At 35.9% G+C, this 9,077-nt stretch overlaps 1 long non-coding RNA gene across 1 annotated transcript; it reads right to left on the bottom strand.

Annotated features, from left to right (window-relative positions):
- Window positions 1–1,547: 1,547 nt before the first annotated feature.
- On the bottom strand, window positions 1,548–1,977 carry LOC116170460. Its single transcript, XR_004145242.1, has 2 exons — window positions 1,915–1,977; window positions 1,548–1,854 (listed from the first exon to the last, which is right to left on the bottom strand). It is a non-coding gene; the product is annotated as an uncharacterized LOC116170460 (long non-coding RNA).
- Between the last annotated feature and the right edge of the window lie 7,100 nt (window positions 1,978–9,077).

Raw genomic sequence — 9,077 nt, 5'->3', positions numbered from 1 at the left:
AAAAGCGATTGTCTTGGCATTGTTGTAGAAACTTTTATTAAAAATTACATTCCACAGCGTTGACCCTAGAACTGATACTTTCCGTATTTTCGTAGATAACTTTTTGTATTAATGTTTTGTACTGTAGTTGGAGACGGATGGAATAAGTATTTGGTTCAATCGAAGATGTACAGCCAATAATAAAAAGGTTTTGAATTCAAATGCAGCAGCATCGTCGACGAAAGGTTATGTTTAACATTTCAACGACGATGCTGTTGCATTTGAATTAAAAACCATTTTTATTGGCTGTGCATCTTCTTTTGAACCAAAAACTTTTTGTATTGTGAAAATATCCAATTATTATACTTACGCGAGTAAATTATCTTTAGTTTGTTTCGTATGAATGGATAAATATTTTTAACAATTTCGTCGTTTTGTTTTGGTCTAAAATTGTATTGTGCTCAAACTTTTGTATAGGTAATTTTCCTTTTTATTTTTGTTTTATTTCCAAAATGTGCTGTTATGAATTCAATTAAATTTCTTCATATAGCTTTTCTAACAGTATCTATATATTTATTTCTATTTTCTACAATATAATTTGATTTTAAATTTTTACTTTTTTCAATATTTTCCTTCAATTTTCTAATATCTTTTCTTTTGTTATGTTATTTGCTTATTTTTCTTAGGTATAAGAATAGCCTCATTGGAAATGTCTTGAACATATAACTATTAAATTTCTAACTTTCTCATATCGGCTTGTAAGTGTTTGTGTAAAGGTTTTGACAGGGGTTTTGACTGTTGTGGAGCATGAAAATCCATAAAATAAATAAATAAATCTTTTAATAATTGTTTAAAGTTTAAAATATAACTTTGTGTTCGCTAATTCTTCGAATCATTTACTGTTAGCTTACTGTTTACTCATAACAGTTATATCAGTGTTTGTAAAACCTTTCATCAATTTCACTCTAGGGATTTCCCGATTCGCAATTGTTTGCCTCGTTTGTCAGTAGTTTTGCTATTTCAAACCGTTGATTTTGATTTTGAATCTCTAGCCAAAATTATTCTATTATTTTGCTGATGTATTAGGATTTTTTTAATTCATCCCATTTAATTTTATAATAGTAACCGTACATACGTGTGAGTAGTACAAAATTGTTCGGATTTTATAATTTCTATTTCTTTATTTACAATAATAACTGTTGCCATTTTTGATCCTCCTGTGATAATTTTCGAGGAATTCAGAAAGCTAACCATTATAGGTTATACGGTTCCATTATTATTATTCATTCCTATTATATTTTTTATTCTTTTGTACTATAATTTTGTATTTGTTACAACGTATTTACGACATGCGCATTAAATAGCACTCGATCATGTATACAACCAACAAAACATATTAACGACAAATGGTCAAGTAACAAAACATATATTTCGATTTCTTGGAGTTTTTTGATAAATACATAACAACACTTAATCTATAATAGTAGGTAGCTAATTTTTTCAGAGTCATTGTAAAATTTACATTTGCGCAATGCCACATTTGATGATAAAGAAAACCATTTCACATGAATTTTTAATATTTTTATTATCCTCGAGCTGATTATAGCAATCTTCAGCAATTTGTCTTGTAAATCCTCTAACTTCCTGTCCAATTTTGTCCACATTTATTTGCCTTGAGGTAGAGTTGTAATACCCCAAATGAGACCAAATACATGCGGAAAAACACTTAAACTGGTGAGTTTCGGGGAACAGCATAGTGAATAATGCATCGTAGAGTATCTGTCGCTCCAACCCACTTGAATTTAAACATTCATCCCTAAAAGGCGCTATCGTATTTTCCCACGATTTTATATACTCAAATTCCAAACTGAATTGCTAAAATAATCATTTTCTTATAATTACACGAGTAAAAGTTACTGATACCCTGATACTTACAAATGCAGTGCAAATGTAAAACAACGCGAACGCTACGATTAAAGACTTCATTGTAATGAAAATCAACGAACACAAACAAATTTGTTGTTGGCAAACCACTTATATGTGTAAGCATTCGTCTTATCTGAATACCTACTCGAATAATTATCGTTGTCAATATCATTTGTGGTGGAACAAATGCAGCCACCGTATACAGGATGGTGCATTTAACACGAGTCTCTTTCATAATTAGAGAACCGGTTGTGGTATCGAGTCCAGGCAATAGAGAACATATCAGGACTTTGGCTTGCAAAATTAATGGTATAGTTCTGGAAATAGGCTTACTTAATTAAGAACACATCGACATATTTTAAAAATATGGACTTTGAAAAAATAAGAGAGATTCAGCCTACATTTCCTTACAACTGCCATAATATCGTCCTGTACTGGGAGGGGGGGAGGGCATTCCATTCCCCCAAACCCCCCGGTGATGTGTTCAGTCTGAAAGCGTTCAGCCCTCAAAACCTCTTCCAAAAAAATTTTTGACAGGTGGGGAAATGCACTACGCACACTCCACATGGAGGCCTGGAGTAGTGTAGGACTCTACCTGGGCATACCCACTAAAACCCCACCTGAGGCTTCGGCTTCTAATGCCATTTGCCGACCTATTTCCTGCTTATAGCAGCTAAGATATCACAGTTTTAAGATGCATACCTACTAGTTACATATATGTCACAGATTTTCAGTTCAAACGTACAGTCATAGATAAGGGACATATTATAAACATTTTATCACAGTTTACTTATCACATTTATGGTGCTTAGAAATCGCAGTACTTCTGAGCATTTATTTACAGTGCTAAAATTCTCTTCCCATATATCACTTATTTGATAAAGGTTACGCGCATCTTGGTATTCTGGACAAACACAAACTATATGCTCCGGTGTTAGGTTTACCTCACACCTTACGCAATGAGGACGACCTTCACCAGCTAACAAAAAACCATGTGTCAATGCAGTATGGCCAATCCGGAGTCTATATAGTTTTATCAAAGCGGAACGATTTGTAGTAACAAAAAACAGTGGCCCTAGGCCGTGCTTGACCCTCTTCAAGAATGCTTCAGATGCTCTCCACTGGTTACTCCAACGCTCATTTATTTGAGCTTTCACCAGCCTGCCTCGAACTATTTTAGACAAATCTGCAAAATTTGCTTCATGGAGTTCTAAGTGTCTCAGTTCTTTCTCCTATCGTTCTACATCTATTTAGACGAGCATTTGTGATCTCATCTGTAAGCAAGTGATGGTTCGGGTGACTATTATCTAGATTCTAGAAACACTTTAAGATAATAGTTTACCAGAATCTGCCTTCGTCGAAGAGTTACAGGAAGAATGTTTGCTTCCACGTGAAGTGAGGCGACAGGAGTTGTTGGATATGCTCCAAGAGAATACCTTATTGCAAGATTCTGGATTTTATCTAGTGCTCCTAATAATGTGTTTTTTTCTAATATTAAATAATAGGTAGGATACTGATGCGTTTTTAATTGAGAAAGTTATCTATTATTCAATTTGTTTTCATTATTCAACTGTTAATGTCAGCCAATCGTATTCCGAGTTTGTCATTACTCTTCAGGTCACATTGTAGGGTTGCCTTGGAAACATGTGTGTAGCAAAAATCAAGATCTCGGATCGCGATAAATCCAGTTGTCAAACATTAATGTCAATCAAACAAATTACGAGAAATCAGTTTTGTGAAAATTACGTGAAAATGGGCAGTGACGACGATATAATTCTAACTTCTCCGTATTTTACGTACATTGCTGATTTTGTCAATTGTTTGATGACATAATAAAACCATTATGCATAATGTTATTATTACTGTAATTATTGAATACAAGTAGAAAAAGTATAGTATTTAACTCGTAAGAAAGGCATTATTCACTCAGATAAATTACGCCACTCGTCTTCGACTCGTGGCGCAAATCTTATCTTCGTGAATAATTGCCAACTTTCTCACTCGTTGAATAATATACTATTACCGCATGTGAGGTAGGCGATTGAATCAATGCTGTATATATGTTAAGTAGAGTCTTAGCATGCGCACCCCATTTATTATGAGCTAAACTCTGATTATGTTCAGCAACCTCCTACTTGTAGTAACAATGTTTTGCAGGTGTCTAGACCATCTTAATTCACGGTCAAATGTTAACCCCAGGAACTTGACCTCCTGGGGTACACTTATAATTTGATCATTCATAAACAGGACTGGGTCGTAGTGAGGTTTACGAAGTCGGCAGAAGTGAGTGGCCTTTAGTCTTCTCTTCCGACAGTACAAATCCGATAGCGCTTGCATTTTCCCATATTTTATTTATTGCCATTTTTTGTATGCGTTTTGGTTCACAAAGTTCAGTCCTTAAGACTCTTTCAAAAATGATGGTCCAAGCGGTAACGGTACCACACATTTTGGTAAAAAATATACTGGGGGGGGGGGGGCCATTCTCCCAGACTCCCCCCCGGTGATGCGTTCTGCTTCAAAATGTTCTGTTCTTAAGTTGCTATAAATATGACACGACACAGGGTACTGGGTAGAATTGGGTTTTCCACGTTTTTTCAAAAACCTTGAAAATGAACTCCAAGCACATTAAAAAAATGATTGGTACTCATTTTTTTGTCAAGAGAAATCGTTGTGATTAGCAAACACGATTTTAAAATGAACGGCGTTTGAAAAGTTTCGAATGACCGCCACATTGCAGTGACGTCACTACGCGCGTTGGCGCTCAGCCGTAGCATTGCTTACAATCGATTCAGAGAAAGAAAACGTCGTTTTGACGGAAAAAAGCGTCGAATAATTATTGCATTTGTGCCTGGGTGTGATAGCAGAAGTCATCGCGAACCTAATAAATTGTATATAAACGTCCCAACAGGAAATATACGAAAAAAGTTCGACGTGATACCGCAAGTTTGACATCCCATTTGTATTGTTGTGAAGACGATTCTAATTAATTAAAGTACATAATGTCGATTTACTTTCAGTCAGTTATCGACGAAAATCCATCGATATATAATATTGTAATTGTAATTCAGAATATGATTTACTTCGAACTCTGTTCTTGGCATATCTGTGCCCTTACAGTGCACACATTTTTCTCTATTTTCACTTCCACATATCCAACACCCTAATTTTCTCGTTGAAATCCGTAAGGTGGATACTTTATTAGGTACCTACACTATACCTTGCACTATACACACAAAACTTGATGTTATACTTCCTATGAACCATAACAGATTTGCTTCTGGGCTTTGACTCCACTCAAACGAGTGGCATGGAAAAACTCACTTTTCGAGAAAAAGGCGGCGACCATTAACACTTCAACCTTTGGCAGACTATCTAACTGCCCCTTTACGAACCAGTCAGAACTCAGTTTATGGCAGATTGCCATAATAAGTCGAATCGAACTCCTATCAGTGTCATGCACTAATATAACTCCCGATCGGCAACCCGCGTAGTGACGTAAGCGACGCTCGGCCAATATCGGCATGTCGTCGGTTGCATGACAAAATTTGAAAGTTTTACGATATTATATGTTGTTTATTGACATGCTGCAATTAGGAAAAAAAGTTTTGTATATGAGATGTTTAATTACAGGTTATAAACTTTACAGTAAGACACAAAAAAGTTACAATATTTTTTTTCAGGAAGGCCCTATTCTCGACTAACCTGATTGTTGTAACAGGGGAAGAGATGGGCCAAGAAATTGAAAATCAACGGATTCATCGTCACGCAAAGCATAAAACCAACCTATGTCCAGAACTACCATGAATTTTGCATCCTAAAATTATATATTTCCTGGACTAATATGATTTGTATAGATGTTTATTAATAAAGTAGTTAAAATATTTCTATACATGATTTTTAGCTCGAGCTCGAGCTAGTGGCTGTAACTTTTCGTATTATGAACCGATTTCCCCCAAAATTTTTATGGGTCGGTGTAACTCATAAATAAATATCTCGGTCCAGTTTGTGAATCAGCCAATTCCAACACTTTTCGCATTATGAAGCGACTTCTACCAAATTTTATGGGTTAGTGTCACTCATAAATATGACGGTCAAATTCGTGAATTTCAAACAAAATGGCGGCCACTTCTATATGTTAAATGACTTCAATTTTCCTTTTTGTAGCGAGGGTGGGAGGGAGAGGTTAGTAAGGGCAGTTTCTATCGAAGGACATACAGTGCGCACTTCTAGGATGCGCGGGAGTTTACTTGGAGTACCGGTAAGCCGAGACATGCGCACCGTGTGTCCTTCGATTCATCTCGTACAGGTCTATCGGAAGACATGCAGTGCGCACGTCTAGGATGCGGGGCAGTCTATTTGGAGTTCGAAAAAGCCGAAACATGAGTACAAGATCTTATTCGATGCGTTTCGTGTGAGTGACATGCAGTGCACACGCCTAGGATGCTCACAGAGTGATTTTTTAAAACTTTGAAGTAACACTTTCTTGACTATAAGAAGAATTATTAGTTCGAAAAACATAAATTTTAGTTAAAAACTTTCTAATAAACCGCGTTTTTCTAGCTATTCCTAGTAAGTCCTAGTAAGATATTCCAAATTTATGTTCTGTTTAAGTAATTCTTTGATTTATACTTTCGTTTAAATTCTTACGCCATCTAGCTACTTCCTCTATAAACCCATTTAGTTAAGATGTAACTTAGTTCCCTAGTAGATTTATTATCACCTTAGTTCTTTAGTTTGCCGCTAGAAGCCATCGGTGATTTTATCTTATTTTCTGCACACGCATTTCTTGTACAAGAACACCTTTGATTATTACTTGTAAGAACGTACACGTCGCCATTAGATTTTGACAAATTTCGTCATTACCTGAAAAAGTCTTTCGCTAGTGGGCGGTGGGAGGTTTCTTTCTTGAATACTTACTTCGCTTCATAGTATACGCGTTTTTGCGGATATATTTGACAACTTCTAAGGTCGTTTATGGTATGTATCTACAACTGCGCATTACCCTTGACTTCTGGCTTACTCCGTTCTTCATTACTCTGTACTTGATTATTGCGTCCGACATCCTTTGTGGAAACTGCAGAACTTTGGATTTTTCAATATTGCAAAAAAAAGATCCATCGGAAAATTCAATCATGTGATTTACATTCTATCTACACTACATTACCTGGAGACGTACCTAATTGTTTGACTAACTACAAGCACTACTAAACCTTTTGGAGAATATTAGCTGTGTGAATCGCTCCGATATATCTAATTGTACGTACTTTCCTTTGTCGCTACGAAGAATATACCTTCCGAGACCCGATCTTGTCGACATTGCTTCAGATTAGCTTTATTATACAAAGGTATTAGTTACCGCTGCCTTGTAATTTAGTATTTGAAGTTATCGAGCGAGACCTGATGGTCCGAAATAATAACTACGATATTTAATTACGTTACTTGTGCTACTCCGGACAATTTGTTCATACTATCTTATTTAGCTTTTGAATTAATCGATTTCATTGCCGCTGTATAGAAATTTAGTTATTTGTACATCATAATAGTTATTAACGTCATAAGGCCGATGTGTAGCAAATAACGGACGTGGTTGAAGTTTGTAAACCGAGGCGTCAGCCGAGGTTTATATTTAACCAAGTCCGTTATTTGCGTATCGGCCGTGTGTCGTTCAAGGTTTTTCGTCATTCCATCATCTGGAAATTATATATTTTCACTTCATAAAGATCCAATCTTTTCGGAATAGTTAAATATAATAATTATCTTGATCACGGTATGATTATGGTAACATGTTAGCGGTTGTCATGGACGCAACTGCTTAACGCAACTAAACAATTCGTTAAAAACGCGTGCTGAGAAGCTGTACGACGTTTTTCCAAAAATATGCACGAAATTGAAGGAAATATCAATATTCCTCCAGACGTATTAGCAGATTCCATGGCTGCAAGTGTCGATTTGCTACCAGAAAAAACAGGGAGCGATATAAATAATACCAAGATTTCAAGTAATGGCTTAAGATTAACAGGATTAATTTAGTAAATGAAGACGTTTTATTAGCGCACGTAAAGGAAATACGGAAATGTACTTGTGTGCCTAATTCATTATGCACAAAAGTTTCGAAGCGATTAAAAATCACCAAACAACTATTTCAAAGTTCCGATGGAAACGCTGAGATTACAACATTCATAGCCACAGCTTCTTCATAAAGTGTAATATCCACAGGTGCTAGTGGTCCTCAAGTTTCCTACGATGGTCTACATATTTCTAGCAATAACTGTCACTTTAATTTTCATATCCATTATAATAAGTAGTTGTTTATATTTCAATAAAGCATTATTCCTTAACGGCCGCATATGCGTCCGTTATTTTTTAATAAACGCCGTCCGTTACGAATGACATTTCACTTGTCAAATGAGTTGAGTTAAATTGAAATAATAGTATGGGATGACGAAAAGTAGTTTCCTGAAGTTAACGTCACGTTTGTGTTTTTATAATATCACCGAATTGTACGGACGATCCGTCCGTCATCATCCACATACAGCCCGACAGCAAAATAGGCAATTTTCTTATTTAATGAGGTTGTCTTAAGCGTTTCTTTTGATCAATTCATATCAATACAGTCCACTCCTCTACAAACGTAAATTGAATTATTGATTCTTATTGAGTGTTTATCACGGTTTTAGTATACCATTACCTGATTAGTGTCAGACGTTAAACATTGCTATCGCAATATTGTTGTGATTTGTGCCGCGCTATTCACGACTCGTCTTGTTTGTTTGTTTGTGTTATTATCTGTTACAGATGAGGCAGAAAGCGCCCTTCTGGTTCCACAACGTCGTTATAACCAGAGGTCATCCCCCTTTTTGCTAAAAATTTACTAAAGGCCAAGTGGCGCCCATCGGATTTACTATTATTACATTTCCATTCTGCTTCGTTTTAGCTAGTGTACGGGAACCCAGTTATTGACCCCGAACCACCTCTACTTTGCATGAGCTTACCGTCTGCTCATCTCGTCGTAATTTTGTTAGATTTGTTCAAAATGAACTAACAGATTATGTCCAAGCTCCTGGTTTCAAACTGAAAATGTACAATACCTTCATAGTAATGGAACTACCAGTTTTTTAAGAAAAACGTGCTCTTCAGTTACCTATTTGTTGATGTGTAGTAGATACGGCAGG

This window comes from Photinus pyralis, unplaced genomic scaffold (genome assembly GCF_008802855.1).
Source record: "Photinus pyralis isolate 1611_PpyrPB1 unplaced genomic scaffold, Ppyr1.3 Ppyr1.4_LG5, whole genome shotgun sequence".
In the NCBI taxonomy this organism is placed as follows: Eukaryota; Metazoa; Arthropoda; class Insecta; order Coleoptera; family Lampyridae; genus Photinus; species Photinus pyralis.
Note: the sequence above shows the minus strand (reverse complement) of the source record. Positions and strands in the feature narration are given on the sequence as shown.